Source organism: Amia ocellicauda, chromosome 4 (genome assembly GCF_036373705.1).
Source record: "Amia ocellicauda isolate fAmiCal2 chromosome 4, fAmiCal2.hap1, whole genome shotgun sequence".
In the NCBI taxonomy this organism is placed as follows: Eukaryota; Metazoa; Chordata; class Actinopteri; order Amiiformes; family Amiidae; genus Amia; species Amia ocellicauda.
In genome coordinates this window covers 20,185,559-20,207,688 of record NC_089853.1, presented here as the reverse complement: position 1 = coordinate 20,207,688, position 22,130 = coordinate 20,185,559, and the positions used below count along the sequence as shown (strand labels likewise).

Genomic DNA, 22,130 nt, shown 5'->3' with positions numbered 1-22,130 from the left:
ACCACTCAGAAAGCGCCCCCTTCCTCCAGCCCCAGAGGGAGGAACGGTCATCAATGGCCGCGCAGCCGCAGTGCAGCTCGGCCCGCTTCGCGCTCAGAAGGGGGCGCTACGGCTCCTCCTCGGGGTCAGAGAGATACTGTTTATTGGGTTAAGTATTTCACATTTTACAAAATTAAAAACAATTCCAATTTTAATACTTATGATTAAAATAGTTTAAAATATCAGTTCTTAAAATCACTTAAAATTTTTTAAAATCTTGTGATTTTTTTAACAAAACTAAAACAATTAACTTTAAAATAAACGTGCTCAAATCAAATAAACAAAACGTGATAAAAGCAAAAACTGCACACCAACAAAAGAGTCAAATACATTGAAAATAACAGAAAATGCATTAGACAAAATAAAGAAACAATTAAAAGGAAAAAATAAAAAACAAACAAAAAGAGTCTAATGCATTTTAAATTAAACCAAAAAACGGTCAATGTATTTGACAACAAAATATAACAAAACTATACCTAAAGAGCCCTAAACAATGTGATTTAAAAACAACTAAATCTTTAAAAACAATTAAGATTCATTATTTAAAATCTTCTTTTAAAAACAATCATTCATAAAATCTTTAAAAGATCTTGGACTCGGGCTCCAGCAGGGGGAACTAACCGTCCCCGGAGGTGGGTCCCATCACGGGATCCTGAGCTCCCCCAGATCTTGTATGCGCCAGTTCTTAAAGGCTTCCTCCTTGCCCCTCTGATGGACCTCCAGATTGACGTAGTCTTTCACAAACACCATGCCCCTCCGCGCGATGACGATCGGGTCCAGCTCCTGCTTATTGAACAAACAGATGTTCCGTCCCTCCCACAGTGCCTGCTTCACTGCGCAGACGACACGCCACCAGCACCTCAAGGTAGATGTAGAGATTCCCTTGGCTGGACCGTATAGGATCTGCTGGGCGGTCGCCCGCGCAGGAACGGCGAACCTGTGGAGGAACGGAGAAAACAGGAGCCAGACCCTGTGGGCGGAGGGGCACTCACTAAAGATGTGAGCCTCCGTCTCCTTCCCCAAGCAACCCTTATAGGGGCAGGTGTCATAAGGAGCTATGCCCCTTCTGTGCATAAACACTCGGGTGGGGAGACACCGACTCACAGCCATCCAGGAGACATCTTTCTGCGTGTTCGTGAGGCAAACGTGCGTAGCGTTAGCCCAGATAAACCGGCAGGTTTCGGGAGGGAAATCTTCTATCCGGCTGGTCTCCTGGGCAGATCTCATCTGACTACAGATGGTCTTATAATCCCAGGAGGCCAGCACGACTTTATGGAGGCCTACTTCGAGCGCAAAGGCTCGGAGCGCCCTGTAGAACGGCGGGGGATCCCACGAGTGCGGCCTGGTGTTGTCCATGGCGCAGAGGCCGAATGGTCTCAGGCTGCTGGCAAAATAAAAGCGGTTCATGAAACTCACTTTCTTGCCAGCAGCCTGGATGTTCTTGACCACATAGGCCAGCCCCTGCGCCTTTATCAGCCGCACAACGTCCGGGACCCCCCTGCCTCCATCCAGGGTACCCTTCACCATCTGCACTCTTTTCAGCCTCTCCATTTTGCTCCCCCAGACAAACCGAAATATAATTCGGGTCACTAGTTTTGCGATACCCTTGTCTGGGGGGAAGATCATTCCTACGTAGAGGAGTATCGGGAAGAGGATGGCCTTTACGACCAGCACCTTACCAGCCATCGTCAAGGTCCTTGTGCTCCAGCCGTGGATCTTCCTTTGGACCTTTGCTATGGCCTCCTCCCAGCTCCGGGTGCCCGTGTTGGTCCCGTCGATCGTGATCCCCAGAACCTTGATAAACGGCTTCACAGGGAACACGGTCGGCCGGCCCCGGCCGACAGGCCATGCCCTGGAGAGGTAGACCTCGCTCTTGGCCTTATTCACAGCGGCCCCCGTCGCCCTGCAGAAGCCGTCCAGCAGTTCCTCGACCCTGGCCACGGACGGAGCGTCCGTGCAGACCACGGCCACGTCGTCCATATAGGCCAGGGCCTTCAGTTGCTCTCCGCCGGAACCCGGGAGATGGAAACCTGTCACCCGGACGTCCCGGCGGATCGCCTGCATGAACGGCTCCAAGCAGAGGACGTACAGCAGGGCCGACAGGGGACAACCCTGCCGGACCCCCGACCTGACCGGAAATGGTTCGGTCAGGTGGCGGTTCACAAGGACCCTGCTGCTTAGGCCGCTGTAGATGATCTTGACCCACTTCCTCAGGCCAAGAGCGAGACCCATCCTCTCCATAACAAGCTGCAGGTATTCGTGGCCCACTCTGTCGAAGGCTTTCTCCTGGTCCAAGCTGATTAGGACCAGGGGAAGCCTTCTCTCGTTCGAGTAGGCCACGACATCCCTGAGCAGCATGGCGTTGTCGGCCGCCGATCTCCCCCGGGCACCACAGACCTGGTCGGGACCCACGACTTGAGGGAGTGGCCGCTGCAGCCGGAGCGTCAGTGCTTTGGCCAGTATCTTGTAGTCGGTGCACAGGAGGCTGACCGGCCGCCAGTTCCTCAGATCTTTCGTGTCTCCCTTCTTGTGAAGAAGGGAGAGGATACTCTTCTTCATCGAAGGGGCCAATCTGCCCTCTCTGTACATCGACCCCAGGACCTGGCCCAGATCTTCCTTAAGCACCTCCCAAAAGATCTTATAGAACTCAGCAGGGATCCCGTCGGGACCCGGTGTCCTTCCAGAGTTAAGACTCTTTATCACCTGGGAGAGTTCAGTGGTGGTGATCTCTGGATCCTCCTCCTCCTCCTCGTCCCCCTCATTGCGGGACTCCAACAGGGACAGAAAGTGATGGATCAGATTTTGATCCACCACCTTCTGGTCGTACAACTCCCTGTAGAAATCCCGCACCACTGTCTCAACAGCCTCTCTGCCCTCCACCTCTTGCCCCGAGGAGTCGATCATGGAGGACATTGCAGGCCGCCTCTCCTTCGTTTTCTTGAAGAAGAAGCGGCTGCATTTCTCATCGTCCTCCATGATGCGGACCCTGGAAAGGACCTTGATCTTCTCTTGCTCCTCCCGATAGAGGGCGGAGAGACTCAGTTTGACCCGGGCCACCTCCTCAGCTAGGTCGAAGCCTCTGAGCTGTAAAAGACTCAGGCGCTGGAGGCGGGCGTTTAGATGGGAATATCTCGCCCGCCTCTCGCGAGCTTTCCGTTTCCCCAGCTGAATGAAGTAGCCCTTGGTTCTTTTCTTCATCATCTCCCACCACTCTATGGGAGAATCAAAAAGGTCCTTCAGGGTCCTCCACTCCTCGAGGCGTCTGCTAAAGGTCTTAATCACACGAGGGTCATCGAGCAGAGAGGTGTTGAGCTTCCAGACCCCAGGCCCCGACTCCCGTGTGCTCGGAATGAGCACCTCTGTCGTCAGGAGCCTGTGGTCTGAAAAGAAGACCGCCTCCGAAGACATGGCGGTCCTCTCCAGTGGCTTGCTGAGGAGGACGAGATCTATCCTGGAGAAGGAGGAGCCAGAAGAACTCACCCAGGTGAACAAGGGGACCAGGTCCCGACCTGCGTCGCAGAGTTCAAAGTCCTCCACGAACGCAGCGAGGTCCCTGCTGGATCTATCGTTGCGGGGCTTACTCCGGTCTACATCCCTCAGAGCACAGTTGAAATCACCTGAAATGATAACTGGCAAGGTGCCGATCAGGAGCGGGCGTAGCTGAGGGAGAAAGAGGACTCTCTCTCTCTGGCTGGTTGGGGCATAGACATTGACCAGCCTCAATACAGCCCCCTTGTATTTAAAATCGAGGCTGGCCAGTCTGCCCGCCTCTATTACCTTAAATGTTTTAACTGTTATGAAGGGGTTTTTCAGGAGTACGGCAATCCCGTCCGCTCGGGACACATTGGACCCCGACCAGAAGGATTCTCCTAGGGTCCAAGTGTCCCGGAGATCTTTATATTCTTTTTGGAACGGGATGCCACACTCCTGCAAACAAATAATATCCGCCTTCATTCCAGCCAGAGAGTTTAAAACATCGGTCCTCTTTTTCACCTCAGCAATGCTCCTCACATTTATTGAAATAATAGTTAATGCCATAATGGCTGTGAGGGCAATTACCCGCTCCGTAACAATCATGTAAAGAAACCTTTCTCTTCCCCACTCCTCTCTTCTCCCTCACCTAGCTTAGCGCTAGCACCCATCATTTCAATCATTTGCCTCATCGCTTGATCCTCTAGGAAGACTATTTGGGGGGCTCGGCTCCCGCCACCCGGTAAGGCTGGCGAAACTCCACTGGGCTCAGGGCCCGTGGTGCTGGAGGTTCTCCCTGGTTCCTTTGAGGCCGAGGCCCGACGAACAGATGGCAGGGCAGAGGCTTTATGTATAACTGGGGAGAAAACTGTGTAGACCCCGCTAGTTGTTCTTTTAACTAATGGTAGGGGAGGGGGTGGTCTCTCCCTTCCCGGCTGTCTGCCGCCGCAGGCCTCCTCCCCCAGCACCAGTGACCTTGCCATTACATCCCTGATGTCTTTCTGGGAAAGGACACTGGCGCCGACTCTCGTCTCCTGAGGACCTGCGGCTCTCCCACTACTGCCGGGAGGGCATACCTGACCCCTCTCCCGGGGAGAAGTCCGGGCCCTGGCTGCAGGAGGCCTCCCTCAGGGACGTTACCGATCGGCCTGGTCGGTCCCTGGAATCCGAGGCCTCTCCTGGATCCTGGCTGGTGACGTCAGCAGGGAGCAGTCCTGGTCAGGCCGGGCTCCGGGTAGATGGTCGGCCGGGTTTCTGGATGGGACCCATCCGCCGACTCCTCTGGCTAGGTCCCCTGTCGCTCCCGGTCCGTCCCAATCTCCACTCGCCTCGGCCTCCGGACCGCTCCAAGGACCCAGGACTCTGCAGCTCTGTCAACCGGCACCTCCCCGTCTCGTCTGGTCTGGCCTGATGGATCAGCTCCCTGCAAGGAAAAGAAGAAGACTGTCAAATACAGCTCGATGCCCCCTGCTGGACAAAGGTTTCTCTCACTATTACTGCATAGTTTTGATATATTGATCCTACTATTGGAAAGATAATAAAAACGTTAATATCAATTACATCCCAACAATAATGACAATTCATTTTCATATAAACATGATCACTCACCATATTCCACATGAAAGAATCAAATCTGAACAATACATTTTTCCCAAAACTTATCCATTCACAAAAAAGAACTAAGATCCAGGGTTTCATTTAACCCATATGGTTCCATTGCTTTTACAGTGAAAATCCAAAACGCTTCTCTGTTTAGCAAACGCTTAATGTTATTCTGCTATTTTTTCAATTGCCACAAATGTCAAACTAGAGGCTGACCCATGATTCTTTTTTTTTTATAATGTCTGGCTATAGCATAGTCCATATTGTTATTGCGAATAGCAGCTTTATGTTCTGATATACCTATTTTTAAATTTCTCTTCGTTTGTCACTTTTGTAACCCCTTAACTGAAACCGATTCTGGAGATCTTTAGCTTTACATTCATAATCAGACTCATTGCCACATATTCTTTGAAGGCATGTGAATTGACCATAGGGTATGTTTTTAATCATATATTTCGGATGAGCATGTAAGATCTATTTCGGGCAGTGGGTTTCCGAAAAATTGACATATTAAATGTCCATCAGTATTTATGGAAATATTCAAATCTAAAAAATGCAATTCATTTTGACTATATTCCATAGTAAATTTCAAAGTGTGATGAGTATTGTATATAATTGCTTAACACCATCAAATCATCTGCAGAACCAGTCCACAGTAAAATTATATCACCAATATAGCTTTTCCTTAAATAAACAATTCGTAATAGTGGATTGGAGGAACGATCATTAATATATTGTTTTCCCCAATAACCCAAATATACATTTGCATATTTTGGGGCAAATGACGAACCCATGGCTGTACCCCGAGTTTATAAATAATACTTGTTATTGAACAAGAAATAGTTGGACTTCAAGACAAATTCCGTTATTTTTAATAGAAAATGCATAGGAAAGTAATCTTTTGGGGTTCAAAATAATATGATAGCGCCTCCAAACCACCTTCATGTGGAATATTCATGTACAAACTTCCAACATGAAAAGAAACAACAGATACATATATAGATATAGTAATGCGAGTAAAGTGCTCTAAAAAGAAATCTGTAAATCTATTCAAAACTTGTTAATGATTGTTTCGGAAGTACTATATAACTAGACATAAGAATCTGAGTCTGATTATGACGAGAATAAAGAGTCTGACCAGTCAGGAAGGATAAGGAGAGAGCAATTGTGTGCGGCCACCACCTGCAAAAGCATTCCCTTGTTGGGGGTGTCCTGCTGTCACTTCCACTCGCACCAAAACAGGTGCCAGTGATGCGCAGCGGCTCAGGCTTCCTAAGCGGCCAGACTGGTGTCCCTAAACTATTTCCAATAAAAGTGCAAGTGCATAGAAAAAACACCCTAAAAATAAAACTATATACAAATTATACATTTTGCCAAATAAAAAATTAACATATATCCAATACAAAGCCCAACACAATTTTATTGTCCCTTCCTGAGGCAGCGCAGAGCAAACACAGCCGCTCTGTTATTGACGAGAGTAAAGAGTCTGACCACTCAGAAAGCGCCCCCTTCCTCCAGCCCCAGAGGGAGGAACGGTCATCAATGGCCGCGCAGCCGCAGTGCAGCTCGGCCCGCTTCGCGCTCAGAAGGGGGCGCTACGGCTCCTCCTCGGGGTCAGAGAGACCAAACACTTTAGAAACGCATTTCTCAAGTCACGCACTATAGAAATGATCCCTGAAAGTATAGTCTTACCAGCCGCCCCGCGGCCACAGCGCCCGCTGAGCCGCTCTGTCTGCGCCGCTGACGGTGTGACGTTTTATCAGCCGCGCTTTTCTTCCCTAAACTGACTTTACAAAGACAGACAAGTCAAGTCATTCAAAGTCTGTACAAAACGTCGATCTCACCAGTAGAAGGTTTACACGTACTTATCTTTTTGTGAAATCCCACAAGGCAACGCGGTAAATCATTTGCATACACACTGAATATATTCTAAAGGGAATTACTCCAAACACTACAAAATCCCACGGTATATATGATGCGTTTATTGATTTACGGGGATAAAGAGTTTTCTATCAAAATGTCCACTCTGAGTTACCTGTGCAAAGTGAGCGCTAAAGAACACGTGGTGCTGCTGTGTCTCTGCGCATGTCAGACTGGACCGCACACAGCATGCGTCATATTCCATATTTGCATAACGCTGTACTGCCTATATAAATTGAATTACCCCCCACACTACTTGCAAAATGCCTCCATATATTACGTGTTTAATCGTTTAAGTAAAATACTGTTGTATTAGGTAAAGTATTTTACATTTCAATAAAATAAAGACATTCAAAATGTTAATACTTTAATACTTAAAAAAAATTAAATCAATCCCTAAAATCACTTAACATTTTTAAAATCTTACAGTGATTAACTTAAACAAAATACATGAACTCAAATAAACATGTGCAATAAATCAAATAAACTTGCGATTAAGGGCAATACTGCCAAATAAAACCATTAAACAAATAAACAATATGGTCAAATACATTTAAATTCACTGAAAATGCATCAGATAAATCATAAAACTAATAAAACCATAAAATAAAAAACAAAACCAAAACAATCTGATACATAAGGAGGGCAAAAAGTTTTCTAACTCGATTTATAACAATAGGTTTGCATGTTATGTTACATGTAATGAACACGTGTTTGGCAGTGGCGGGACGCAGCGCCTGTGTGCGCCGGGACTGGACCCTTCAGCGCGGCATTGTACCCCAGTGTCAACACACATCAACACAGTTGTACTGTTAACTAACTAAAATAAACATACGAAGAAATGTACCTTAAACTACTGCAATCACGTCAATTATATACATCTAACGGAGTGCTATAATACATAATTAATGACGTTTTCTAACTATGTATCACATAACGGGACAACCAACAGTTTTCATTAGTTTCAATCTGATTTTGACAAGAATAAAAAGAAGTCTGACACACAGTGAAGGCATGTTATAATCGTAGGAAACATGGGGAAATTAAGGTAAAACCACAATAACTGTGAAAATACTATTATTAAAACATGTTTTTCTTATTAACTTTCGTAGCAGATGCCATTCCAAGGACTAAACATGCACCATGGGAACCTTTCATCAGGGATGATATATATATATATGAATTTCTGTTACTAATTTTCAATACTTATTTTAGTACCTTTGAGAAAAGTATGTACATTTGAATGGTTATTCTATGTAAAGAATACATTTCTGATTTACCAATTATAGCAACACCTTCCTCTCATGGTAAGGCTGGCTTGGCGTCACCAACAGTTTTGCAGGATGTGCCCCCAGCCATGCACCGGGATGCCATATGCTTGGTTGTGTACAGGCCGTGCAGAAGATCGGTGGTGTATCTCGCAGCAGACACCTTAGAGCAGCGGCCCCTCAGTGACTGTGTAATGAAAGCCTGATGAGGAGACTGCAAAACACAATATAAATATTGGACACAGAAACCATACCTCATTATCCAGCAATGCATGTCAATAACAACTAATTGATCAATATTTACTATAACTACTAAACAGGCTGATGAGCAAGCAATGCTATTTTTTAGGCTGTACACCTGCTCTAACTTAATTGCAAATTAATGTTATTTGCAATATATATATATATATATATATATATATATATATATATTTATATATTTTTTAAATTTTAAATATTGTTTTCTGTCTGGAAATAATTGAAAATAATTAAAATAATGATCAAAACTTTTTCTGAGGAATCAGTAAAAGTTTTCTTAAAATATTTCCATATCAATGCATTTGTACATGCATTTCATGTGATGTACATGTATTTCCAGCTCCTGTATTCGTCCTATTGGCGCTCTGTCAGTGTTACTTGTACGCACTGCTGCTGCAGAGGATGGATCATCAGGTGATCTTGTCCTTACTGATGAAGAAGATGCCATAAATTAGTTTAATGATGGATAATTACCAGTATTCCTAGACTACAATGACCCAGTAAGTAATTAAGTATATTTGACCTTTTAGTCAAGCATGATACTAAGTGCAGATCTCTTCATGGTGGTAAAAATGATTAATCTGAGATGTTTCTGTACATTTGTAGGTTGCACGAGGTAACTATGATGTGCCTACGACACAAGAGGATGAAAATACTATCCACTTGGAACCAAATGAAGCCATGGAGGTAGTGATGCCATTTATAATTAATTTATAGTATTATCAGTTGCAAAAATAAAACTGAATAGAGGTCTCTGAGAAAAAGCACAATCCATAAAGAATATCTGACTTTTTTCTGTTTTTGTTTTTTGGTAGAATACCAAATGCAAAAATACTTAATGCAAATGTGTGGTTTTTGTTTGTTTTAAATACATTGACCCAGTGATTATGCTATACGGGTTTTTTATATTTGTGTGCATTTAAAAAAAAAAAAAAAAATCTTTGCAGGGACAACTTTCTGGCCCTGCTGATGGCATTTTCTTTGAGACATGGCTTGTCTGGTGTAGCTTTAAAAGACATACTGGATTTATTAAATACTGTAGCACCAGGATGTGTACCAAAAACAAAATGGTTTTTGGATAAGGCATTTTTTAACCTGACTGCAGAAGTCCACTTTTACTGCCCAAAGTGTTTAGAATATCTTAGTAGAGATCCAAAGGACCATCGTCAGGCCTGTAATTGTGCAGTGAACAAACAGGGACTACTCAAGTTAGCAAACAATTTTTGGGTTATGCCACTAGCTCCACAACTTAAAATATCTTGTGTCAAACATCAATAAGGTCTCATTTTCGACCTGATGCTGAGACATGTGACATCAGTACTGGAAATCTGTACAAAGAGCAGGGAGAGTTTGTTGAAAATCAAGACAACATCACTATTTCATTCAACTGTGATGGTAGCCCTGTGTTCAAGTCTTCACAGTACTCAATATGGCCTATTTTGTGCACAGTGAATGAGTTGACTTTGAAAGACAGACGTAGTAATGTTGTGCTGCATACGTTGTGGTTTGGAAGACAAAAGCCATGCATTGACACGTATGTTACTCCGTTTGTTTCAGAACTACAGAGTTTACATGCTGATGGCTTTGCTGGGATAGATAAGAATGGACATCAGCATACTAGCAGAGTGCGTGCACTAATATGTGTTTGTGATGCGGTTGCACGTGCCATGGTTCACAATTTTAAACAGTTTAATGGAGCATATGGCTGTGGCTTCTGTTGTCATGAAGGGACAGTTGTTGCAAAAGGGAAGAGTTACGCAAGCGTGTACCCTCTGACTTCTGAAGAACCACCACAGAGAACAATGGCTGGCACAATTGAAATGGTTGAAACAGTATTAGAAAGTAACAATGATCAAGCTGAGTGTCAAAGGTGCTAGGACCCTACTTGTGTTACCTTCTTTTGACATAATTAATGGATTTGTACCAGACTATATGCAATCAGTGTGCCTTGGTGTTGTTTGGCTGTTCACAAATCTATGGGTTGATCCTGAATATCTTGAAGAAGAGTTCCATTTGCAGCCTTTGGATTTAAGGGTTCTTGATGATGAAATGCTCAACATTCAGCCACCTAATGAAGTGAGATGTAATCCAAGACCACTTTCCGAAATACATTTTTGGAAAGCGACCGAATGGAGAGCATTTCTTCTCCTGTATTCTCCAGTGATTTTGAAAAATATTTTACAGAGAAGGTTTTATAACCATTGGATGCTTCTTGTGTGCGCTCTTCATATTCTCCTCTCTTGTGTGACCATTCAAGATCAGCTGAACTGCACAGAATTGTGTCTCATTTATTTTGTGTCACAAATTCCAGAGCACTGTTCTTATTATTCTCATTTGCTTGTGCATCTCACACAAAGTGCTAGGGATCGGGGTCTATTACGGGCCAACTCAGCATTTGTGTATGAAAGTACCAATGAAAATTGCTTGATTTATTCTGTAGAACACAAGCAGTGCCTTGTCAAATCTTAAGGAATTTCTTTGCATAGCAAATAATTATACGCAGTGGTGACTCAGTGCATCCAGAGAAGCAAGCCGCCTTTTCTAAAGACTGACCAGTTATGTTCCTCTGACAAACATGGCAAACTACATTAATGGTGATATAGTTACCCTGGAAAAGGGTATGAAAAGACAACTGTCTGCCAGTGAAAAGGTGGCATTAGAGAAAAATACTGTACATAATTGTTACCTGCAGAATAGTCTTGCTTGCGTTTACAAGCATTGTATTGTTTTCAAGAAATTACTAGCAACTCAAGAATATGGAGTAGGTTACAACAGGAATAATTCTGTCATAGCTACACAACAGTCCTATGGAGTAATTTCTTCTTTTGTGGTGGTCCGAACAGCATGTCAGTGTGTAGAGGAATGCTCTTGTTCAGAGCTGCTAATATTTTACCAGAAGTTGGCCAAGGTGCAGAATCAATGTACTATTTATGATTCTGCTATTAATGTACATATTTCAAAGTTCTTGGTTTAGGTTCAGACCACGCATGAGTTGATGGTGTGTACATCAAAAGAAATTGAAGCAAAATGCATCCTTTTGCAGCATGACAGATTTCTCCACATTATTAAGATGCCATTGTTTGAAATGGACTAGAGATGACCTCTGAATTAGGACTTAACTTTATACCAGTGATTTGAATTTGGCGACCAGTGAAACTTAACATTAACACTGTATTTGTCAACCCTTTCAACTTTTACAGATGTACTAAATATCACTTAAAACAGATTAGTGTGTCTTGCTTGGTTTGTATTAATATATCTGGTTTATTAATAATTTATATTAGTAACTAAGTTCATTTTGAGAGAGTGCATAACGTAAAAAAAATAGCATCTCTTAAATAAACAATTAAGTGTGGTCCAAATAGCTTTTTGTAAATGCACAGGTTGACATTGAATTGTTCTGGTCTCTTGATCCACCTGGTGTGGACATGTACCATGTGCACATTAACACCTATGGTGTTCAAGGTATTTTACTATGGTACATTTTATATATTGTACCATAGTACTATAAAGTAATGTAACATACCATAGTACATACCATTGTATACCATGGTACACCATGGTACACGATTCACATTGTACCATACAGTACCATGATACAGAAACATGTACCATAGTACATCCAATAGTATACCATCGTATACTATTGTAAACTTTCATATGAGTGCAATTACATCATTTACGTACATCTAACGGAATGTTATAATACATAATTAATGATGTTTGTTAAAATCACGAATCACTAAGAGAACAAATACAAACGAACATGGGATGTGCACGTGGTATGTGCACGTGTCACAGATCTAGCATGTCTACTTAGAAGAGGATAACCATTTCGCTGCTACTTGGCTAGTGTTAAATTGCTCCAATAGGCAACCTTCTGTACCAATACAGATTAAGTCTTCAGCAGTGGAGACATGGAAGTTAATGCAATTGAAGTTCCCTTCATGCTGCAACAGCTTTATACTTTACAGTGTAATCAGAAAATGGGCCATTTAATCAGTTCATATTAGATTAAGTAGCTTTACAACCCTTTAATAATGTTTAATTAGTACAGAACTGTATAGCCCTGGTAGTTTTGATTGGTTTCCCTCTGAGTTTGACGAGAATAAAGAGTCTGACCACTCAGGAAGGATAAGGAGAGAGCAATTGTGTGCGGCCACCACCTGCAAAACCATTCCCTTGTTGGGGGTGTCCTGCTGTCACTTTCACTCGCACCAAAACAGGTGACAGTGATGCGCAGCGGCTCAGGCTTCCTAAGCGGCCAGACTGGTGTCCCTTCCTGATGCAGCGCAGTGTGCAGAACAAACACAGCCGCTCTGTTATTGACGAGAGTAAAGAGTCTGACCACTCAGTAAGCGCCCCCTTCCTCCAGCCCCAGAGGGAGGAACGGTCATCAATGGCCGCGCAGCCGCAGTGCAGCTCGGCCCGCCCGCTCCTCCTCGGGGTCAGAGAGACCAAACACTTTTTTTTTTTTTTTATTGAATTTAGTATTTTTCATTTCATAAAATAAAAACAATTCAATTTTTTTAATACTTGTGATTAAAATCATTAAAATATCAATCCTTAAAATCACTTAAAATTTTTAAAATCTGTGATTTTAACAAAGAACAAAACAATTAACTTCAAATTAAACGTGCCCAAAACAACAAAACAAACGTGATAAAAGCAAAAACTGCTCACCAACATAAAGGTCAAATACATTGAAAATAACTGAAAATGCATTGAACAAAATAAAGAAACAATTAAAAAGGAAAAAATAAAAAACAAACAAAAAAGGTCCAATGCATTTTAAATTAAACCCAAAACGGTCAATGTATTTGACAAAAGAATATAACAAAACTATACCAAAAACCCTAAACAATGTGATTTAAAAACAACTAAATCTTTAAAAACAATTAAGATTCATTTTTAAAATCTTTTTTAAAAACAATCATCCATAAAATCTTTAAAAGATCTTGGACTCGGGCTCCAGCAGGGGGAACTGACCGTCCCCGGAGGTGGGTCCCATCATGGGATCCTGAGCTCCCCCAGATCTTGTATACGCCAGTTCTTATAGGCTTCCTCCTTGCCCCTCTGATGGACCTCCAGATTGACATAGTCTCTTACGAACACCATGCCCCTCCGCGCGATGACGATCGGGTCCAGCTCCTGCTTGTTGAACAGACAGATGTTCCGTCCCTCCCACAGTGCCTGCTTCACTGCGCAGACGACACGCCACCAGCACCTCAGGGTAGATGTTGATATTCCCCTGGCCGGACCGTACAGGATCTGCTGGGCGGTCACCCGCGCAGGAACGGCAAACCTGTGGAGGAACGGAGAAAACAGGAGCCAGACCCTGTGGGCGGAGGGGCACTCACTAAAGATGTGAGCCTCCGTCTCCTTCCCCAGGCAACCCTTATAGGGGCAGGTGTCATAAGGAGCTATGCCCCTTCTGTGCATGAACACTCGGGTGGGGAGACACCGACTCACAGCCATCCAGGAGACATCTTTCTGCGTATTCGTGAGACAAACGTGCGTAGCGTTAGCCCAGATAAACCGGCAGGTTTCGGGAGGGAAATCTTCTATCCGGCTGGTCTCCTGGGCAGATCTCATCTGACTACAGATGGTCTTATAATCCCAGGAGGCCAGCACGACTTTATGGAGGCCTACTTCGAGCGCAAAGGCTCGGAGCGCCCTGTAGAACGGCGGGGGATCCCACGAGTGCGGCCTGGTGTTATCCATGGCGCAGAGGCCGAATGGTCTCAGGCTGCTGGCAAAATAAAAGCGGTTCATGAAACTCACTTTCTTGCCAGCAGCCTGGATGTTCTTGACCACATAGGCCAGCCCCTGCGCCTTTATCAGCCGCACAACGTCCGGGACCCCCCTGCCTCCATCCAGGGTACCCTTCACCATCTGCACTCTTTTCAGCCTCTCCATTTTGCTCCCCCAGACAAACCGAAATATAATTCGGGTCACTAGTTTTGCGATGACCTTGTCTGGGGGGAAGATCATTCCTACGTAGAGGAGTATCGGGAAGAGGATGGCCTTTACGACCAGCACCTTACCAGCCATCGTCAAGGTCCTTGTGCTCCAGCCGTGGATCTTCCGTTGGACCTTCGCTATGGCCTCCTCCCAGCTCCGGGTGCCCGTGTTGGTCCCGTCGATCGTGATGCCCAGAACCTTGATAGACGGCTTCACAGGGAACACGGTCGGCGGGCCCCGGCCGACAGGCCATGCCCTGGAGAGGTAGATCTCGCTCTTGGCCTTATTCACAGCGGCCCCCGTCGCCCTGCAGAAGCCGTCCAGCAGTTCCTCGACCCTGGCCACGGACGGAGCGTCCGTGCAGACCACGGCCACGTCGTCCATATAGGCCAGGGCCTTCAGTTGCTCTCCGCCGGAACCCGGGAGATGGAAACCTGTCACCCGGACGTCCCGGCGGATCGCCTGCATGAACGGCTCCAAGCAGAGGACGTACAGCAGGGCCGACAGGGGACAACCCTGCCGGACCCCCGACCTGACCGGAAATGGTTCGGTCAGGTGGCGGTTCACAAGGACCCTGCTGCTTAGGCCGCTGTAGACGATCTTGACCCACTTCCTCAGGCCAAGAGCGAGACCCATCCCCTCCATAACAAGCTGCAGGTATTCGTGGCCCACTCTGTCGAAGGCTTTCTCCTGGTCCAAGCTGATTAGGACCAGGGGAAGCCCTCTCTCGTTCGAGTAGGCCACGACATCCCCGAGCAGCATGGCGTTGTCGGCCGCCGATCTCCCCCGGGCACCACAGACCTGGTCGGGACCCACGACTTGAGGGAGTGGCCGCTGCAGCCGGAGCGTCAGTGCTTTGGCCAGAATCTTGTAGTCGGTGCACAGGAGGCTGACTGGCCGCCAGTTCCTCAGATCTTTCGTGTCTCCCTTCTTGTGAAGAAGGGAGAGGATACTCTTCTTCATCGAAGGGGCCAATCTGCCCTCTCTGTACATCGACCCCAGGACCTGGCCCAGATCTTCCTTAAGCACCTCCCAAAAGATCTTATAGAACTCAGCAGGGATCCCGTCGGGACCCGGTGTCCTTCCAGAGTTAAGACTCTTTATCACCTGGGAGAGTTCAGTGGTGGTGATCTCTGGATCCTCCTCCTCCTCCTCGTCCCCCTCATTGCGGGACTCCAACAGGGACAGAAAGTGATGGATCAGATTTTGATCCACCACCTTCTGGTCGTACAACTCCCTGTAGAAATCCCGCACCACTGTCTCAACAGCCTCTCTGCCCTCCACCTCTTGCCCCGAGGAGTCGATCATGGAGGACATTGCAGGCCGCCTCTCCTTCGTTTTCTTGAAGAAGAAGCGGCTGCATTTCTCATCGTCCTCCATGATACGGACCCTGGAAAGGACCTTGATCTTCTCTTGCTCCTCCCGATAGAGGGCGGAGAGACTCAGTTTGACCCGGGCCACCTCCTCAGCTAGGTCGAAGCCTCTGAGCTGTAAAAGACTCAGGCGCTGGAGGCGGCCGTTTAGATGGGAATATCTCGCCCGCCTCTCGCGAGCTTTCCGTTTCCCCAGCTGAATGAAGTAGCCCTTGGTTCTTTTCTTCATCATCTCCCACCACTCTATGGGAGAATCAAAAAGGTCCTTCAGGGTCCTCCACTCCTCGAGGCGTCTGCTAAAGGTCTTAATCACACGAGGGTCATCGAGCAGAGAGGTGTTGAGCTTCCAGACCCCAGGCCCCGACTCCCGTGTGCTCGGAATGAGCACCTCTGTCGTCAGGAGCCTGTGGTCTGAAAAGAAGACCGCCTCCGAAGACATGGCGGTCCTCTCCAGTGGCTTGCTGAGGAGGACGAGATCTATCCTGGAGAAGGAGGAGCCAGAAGAACTCACCCAGGTGAACAAGGGGACCAGGTCCCGACCTGCGTCGCAGAGTTCAAAGTCCTCCACGAACGCAGCGAGGTCCCTGCTGGATCTATCGTTGCGGGGCTTACTCCGGTCTACATCCCTCAGAGCACAGTTGAAATCACCTGAAATGATAACTGGCAAGGTGCCGATCAGGAGCGGGCGTAGCTGAGGGAGAAAGAGGACTCTCTCTCTCTGGCTGGTGGGGGCATAGACATTGACCAGCCTCAATACAGCCCCCTTGTATTTAAAATCGAGGCTGGCCAGTCTGCCCGCCTCTATTACCTTAAATGTTTTAACTGTTATGAAGGGGTTTTTCAGGAGTACGGCAATCCCGTCCGCTCGGGACACATTGGACCCCGACCAGAAGGATTCTCCTAGGGTCCAAGTGTCCCGGAGATCTTTATATTCTTTTTGGAACGGGATGCCACACTCCTGCAAACAAATAATATCCGCCTTCATTCCAGCCAGAGAGTTTAAAACATCGGTCCTCTTTTTCACCTCAGCAATGCTCCTCACATTTATTGAAATAATAGTTAATGCCATAATGGCTGTGAGGGCAATTACCCGCTCCGTAACAATCATGTAAAGAAACCTTTCTCTTCCCCACTCCTCTCTTCTCCCTCACCTAGCTTAGCGCTAGCACCCATCATTTCAATCATTTGCCTCATCGCTTGATCCTCTAGGAAGACTATTTGGGGGGCTCGGCTCCCGCCACCCGGTAAGGCTGGCGAAACTCCACTGGGCTCAGGGCCCGTGGTGCTGGAGGTTCTCCCTGGTTCCTTTGAGGCCGAGGCCCGACGAACAGATGGCAGGGCAGAGGCTTTATGTATAACTGGGGAGAAAACTGTGTAGACCCCGCTAGTTGTTCTTTTAACTAATGGTAGGGGAGGGGGTGGTCTCTCCCTTCCCGGCTGTCTGCCGCCGCAGGCCTCCTCCCCCAGCACCAGTGACCTTGCCATTACATCCCTGATGTCTTTCTGGGAAAGGACACTGGCGCCGACTCTCGTCTCCTGAGGACCTGCGGCTCTCCCACTACTGCCGGGAGGGCATACCTGACCCCTCTCCCGGGGAGAAGTCCGGGCCCTGGCTGCAGGAGGCCTCCCTCAGGGACGTTACCGATCGGCCTGGTCGGTCCCTGGAATCCGAGGCCTCTCCTGGATCCTGGCTGGTGACGTCAGCAGGGAGCAGTCCTGGTCAGGCCGGGCTCCGGGTAGATGGTCGGCCGGGTTTCTGGATGGGACCCATCCGCCGACTCCTCTGGCTAGGTCCCCTGTCGCTCCCGGTCCGTCCCAATCTCCACTCGCCTCGGCCTCCGGACCGCTCCAAGGACCCAGGACTCTGCAGCTCTGTCAACCGGCACCTCCCCGTCTCGTCTGGTCTGGCCTGATGGATCAGCTCCCTGCAAGGAAAAGAAGAAGACTGTCAAATACAGCTCGATGCCCCCTGCTGGACAAAGGTTTCTCTCACTATTACTGCATAGTTTTGATATATTGATCCTACTATTGGAAAGATAATAAAAACGTTAATATCAATTACATCCCAACAATAATGACAATTCATTTTCATATAAACATGATCACTCACCATATTCCACATGAAAGAATCAAATCTGAACAATACATTTTTCCCAAAACTTATCCATTCACAAAAAAGAACTAAGATCCAGGGTTTCATTTAACCCATATGGTTCCATTGCTTTTACAGTGAAAATCCAAAACGCTTCTCTGTTTAGCAAACGCTTAATGTTATTCTGCTATTTTTTCAATTGCCACAAATGTCAAACTAGAGGCTGACCCATGATTCTTTTTTTTTTATAATGTCTGGCTATAGCATAGTCCATATTGTTATTGCGAATAGCAGCTTTATGTTCTGATATACCTATTTTTAAATTTCTCTTCGTTTGTCACTTTTGTAACCCCTTAACTGAAACCGATTCTGGAGATCTTTAGCTTTACATTCATAATCAGACTCATTGCCACATATTCTTTGAAGGCATGTGAATTGACCATAGGGTATGTTTTTAATCATATATTTCGGATGAGCATGTAAGATCTATTTCGGGCAGTGGGTTTCCGAAAAATTGACATATTAAATGTCCATCAGTATTTATGGAAATATTCAAATCTAAAAAATGCAATTCATTTTGACTATATTCCATAGTAAATTTCAAAGTGTGATGAGTATTGTATATAATTGCTTAACACCATCAAATCATCTGCAGAACCAGTCCACAGTAAAATTATATCACCAATATAGCTTTTCCTTAAATAAACAATTCGTAATAGTGGATTGGAGGAACGATCATTAATATATTGTTTTCCCCAATAACCCAAATATACATTTGCATATTTTGGGGCAAATGACGAACCCATGGCTGTACCCTGAGATTATAAATAATACTTGTTATTGAACAAGAAATAGTTGGACTTCAAGACAAATTCCGTTATTTTTAATAGAAAATGCATAGGAATGTAATCTTTTGGGGTTCAAAATAATATGATAGCGCCTCCAAACCACCTTCATGTGGAATATTCGTGTACAAACTTCCAACATGAAAAGAAACAACAGATACATATATAGATATAGTAATGCGAGTAAAGTGCTCTAAAAAGAAATCTGTAAATCTATTCAAAACTGAGACACTTGTTAATGATTGTTTCGGAAGTACTATATAACTAGACATAAGAATCTGAGTCTGATTATGACGAGAATAAAGAGTCTGACCACTCAGGAAGGATAAGGAGAGAGCAATTGTGTGCGGCCACCACCTGCAAAAGCATTCCCTTGTTGGGGGTGTCCTGCTGTCACTTCCACTCGCACCAAAACAGGTGCCAGTGATGCGCAGCGGCTCAGGCTTCCTAAGCGGCCGGACTGGTGTCCCTTCCTGAGGCAGCGCAGCGCGCAGAGCAAACACAGCCGCTCTGTTATTGACGAGAGTAAAGAGTCTGACCACTCAGAAAGCGCCCCCTTCCTCCAGCCCCAGAGGGAGGAACGGTCATCAATGGCCGCGCAGCCGCAGTGCAGCTCGGCCCGCTTCGCGCTCAGAAGGGGGCGCTACGGCTCCTCCTCGGGGTCAGAGAGACCAAACACTTTAGAAATACTGTTTATTAGGTTTAGTATTTTTACATTTCTTAAAATAGAACAATTTCAATTTTAATACTTGTGATTAAAATCATTTAGAATATCAATTCTTAAAATCACTTAAAATTTTTAAAATCTTGTGATTTTTTTTAACAAAACTAAAACAATTAACTTTAAAATAAACGTGCTCAAATCAAATAAACAAAACGTGATAAAAGCAAAAACTGCACACCAACAAAAGAGTCAAATACATTGAAAATAACAGAAAACGCATTAGACAAAATAAAGAAACAATTAAAAGGAAAAAATAAAAAACAAACAAAAAAAGTCTAATGCATTTTAAATTAAACCCAAAAACGGTCAATGTATTTGACAACAAAATATAACAAAACTATACCTAAAAAGCCCTAAACAATGTGATTTAAAAACAACTAAATCTTTAAAAACAATTAAGATTCATTATTTAAAATCTTCTTTTAAAAACAATCATTCATAAAATCTTTAAAAGATCTTTAAAAGATCTTGGACTCGGGCTCCAGCAGGGGGAACTAACCGTCCCCGGAGGTGGGTCCCATCACGGGATCCTGAGCTCCCCCAGATCTTGTATGCGCCAGTTCTTAAAGGCTTCCTCCTTGCCCCTCTGATGGACCTCCAGATTGACGTAGTCTTTCACAAACACCATGCCCCTCCGCGCGATGACGATCGGGTCCAGCTCCTGCTTATTGAACAAACAGATGTTCCGTCCCTCCCACAGTGCCTGCTTCACTGCGCAGACGACACGCCACCAGCACCTCAAGGTAGATGTAGAAATTCCCTTGGCTGGACCGTATAGGATCTGCTGGGCGGTCGCCCGCGCAGGAACGGCAAACCTGTGGAGGAACGGAGAAAACAGGAGCCAGACCCTGTGGGCGGAGGGGCACTCACTAAAGATGTGAGCCTCCGTCTCCTTCCCCAAGCAACCCTTATAGGGGCACGTGTCATAAGGAGCTATGCCCCTTCTGTGCATGAACACTCGGGTGGGGAGACACCGACTCACAGCCATCCAGGAGACATCTTTCTGCGTGTTCGTGAGGCAAACGTGCGTAGCGTTAGCCCAGATAAACCGGCAGGTTTCGGGAGGGAAATCTTCTATCCGGCTGGTCTCCTGGGCAGATCTCATCTGACTACAGATGGTCTTATAATCCCAGGAGGCCAGCACGACTTTATGGAGACCTACTTCGAGCGCAAAGGCTCGGAGCGCCCTGTAGAACGGCGGGGGATCCCACGAGTGCGGCCTGGTGTTGTCCATGGCGCAGAGGCCGAATGGTCTCAGGCTGCTGGCAAAATAAAAGCGGTTCATGAAACTCACTTTCTTGCCAGCAGCCTGGATGTTCTTGACCACATAAGCCAGCCCCTGCGCCTTTATCAGCCGCACAACGTCCGGGACCCCCCTACCTCCATCCAGGGTACCCTTCACCATCTGCACTCTTTTCAGCCTCTCCATTTTGCTCCCCCAGACAAACCGAAATATAATTCGGGTCACTAGTTTTGCGATACCCTTGTCTGGGGGGAAGATCATTCCTACGTAGAGGAGTATCGGGAAGAGGATGGCCTTTACGACCAGCACCTTACCAGCCATCGTCAAGGTCCTTGTGCTCCAGCCGTGGATCTTCTTTTGGACCTTTGCTATGGCCTCCTCCCAGCTCCGGGTGCCCGTGTTGGTCCCGTCGATCGTGATCCCCAGAACCTTGATAAACGGCTTCACAGGGAACACGGTCGGCGGGCCCCGGCCGACAGGCCATGCCCTGGAGAGGTAGACCTCGCTCTTGGCCTTATTCACAGCGGCCCCCGTCGCCCTGCAGAAGCCGTCCAGCAGTTCCTCGACCCTGGCCACGGACGGAGCGTCCGTGCAGACCACGGCCACGTCGTCCATATAGGCCAGGGCCTTCAGTTGCTCTCCGCCGGAACCCGGGAGATGGAAACCTGTCACCCGGACGTCCCGGCGGATCGCCTGCATGAACGGCTCCAAGCAGAGGACGTACAGCAGGGCCGACAGGGGACAACCCTGCCGGACCCCCGACCTGACCGGAAATGGTTCGGTCAGGTGGCGGTTCACAAGGACCCTGCTGCTTAGGCCGCTGTAGATGATCTTGACCCACTTCCTCAGGCCAAGAGCGAGACCCATCCTCTCCATAACAAGCTGCAGGTATTCGTGGCCCACTCTGTCGAAGGCTTTCTCCTGGTCCAAGCTGATTAGGACCAGGGGAAGCCCTCTCTCGTTCGAGTAGGCCACGACATCCCTGAGCAGCATGGCGTTGTCGGCCGCCGATCTCCCCCGGGCACCACAGACCTGGTCGGGACCCACGACTTGAGGGAGTGGCCGCTGCAGCCGGAGCGTCAGTGCTTTGGCCAGTATCTTGTAGTCGGTGCACAGGAGGCTGACTGGCCGCCAGTTCCTCAGATCTTTCGTGTCTCCCTTCTTGTGAAGAAGGGAGAGGATACTCTTCTTCATCGAAGGGGCCAATCTGCCCTCTCTGTACATCGACCCCAAGACCTGGCCCAGATCTTCTTTAAGCACCTCCCAAAGGATCTTATAGAACTCAGCAGGGATCCCGTCGGGACCTGGTGTCCTTCCAGAGTTAAGACTCT

General features: G+C 46.6%; 3 non-coding genes and 1 pseudogene across 3 annotated transcripts; all 4 read right to left on the bottom strand.

Annotated features, from left to right (window-relative positions):
* On the bottom strand, window positions 1-198 carry LOC136748966 (small nucleolar RNA U3). The gene has a single exon (XR_010816685.1). It is a non-coding gene; the product is annotated as a small nucleolar RNA U3 (small nucleolar RNA).
* Window positions 199-6,601: 6,403 nt separating this feature from the next.
* Window positions 6,602-6,802, bottom strand: LOC136748959 (small nucleolar RNA U3). The gene has a single exon (XR_010816679.1). It is a non-coding gene; the product is annotated as a small nucleolar RNA U3 (small nucleolar RNA).
* A 6,102-nt stretch (window positions 6,803-12,904) lies between these two features.
* On the bottom strand, window positions 12,905-13,077 carry LOC136748977 (uncharacterized; annotated as a pseudogene).
* Window positions 13,078-19,369: 6,292 nt separating this feature from the next.
* LOC136748970 (small nucleolar RNA U3) lies at window positions 19,370-19,567 on the bottom strand. Its single transcript, XR_010816689.1, has one exon. It is a non-coding gene; the product is annotated as a small nucleolar RNA U3 (small nucleolar RNA).
* Window positions 19,568-22,130: the final 2,563 nt, after the last annotated feature.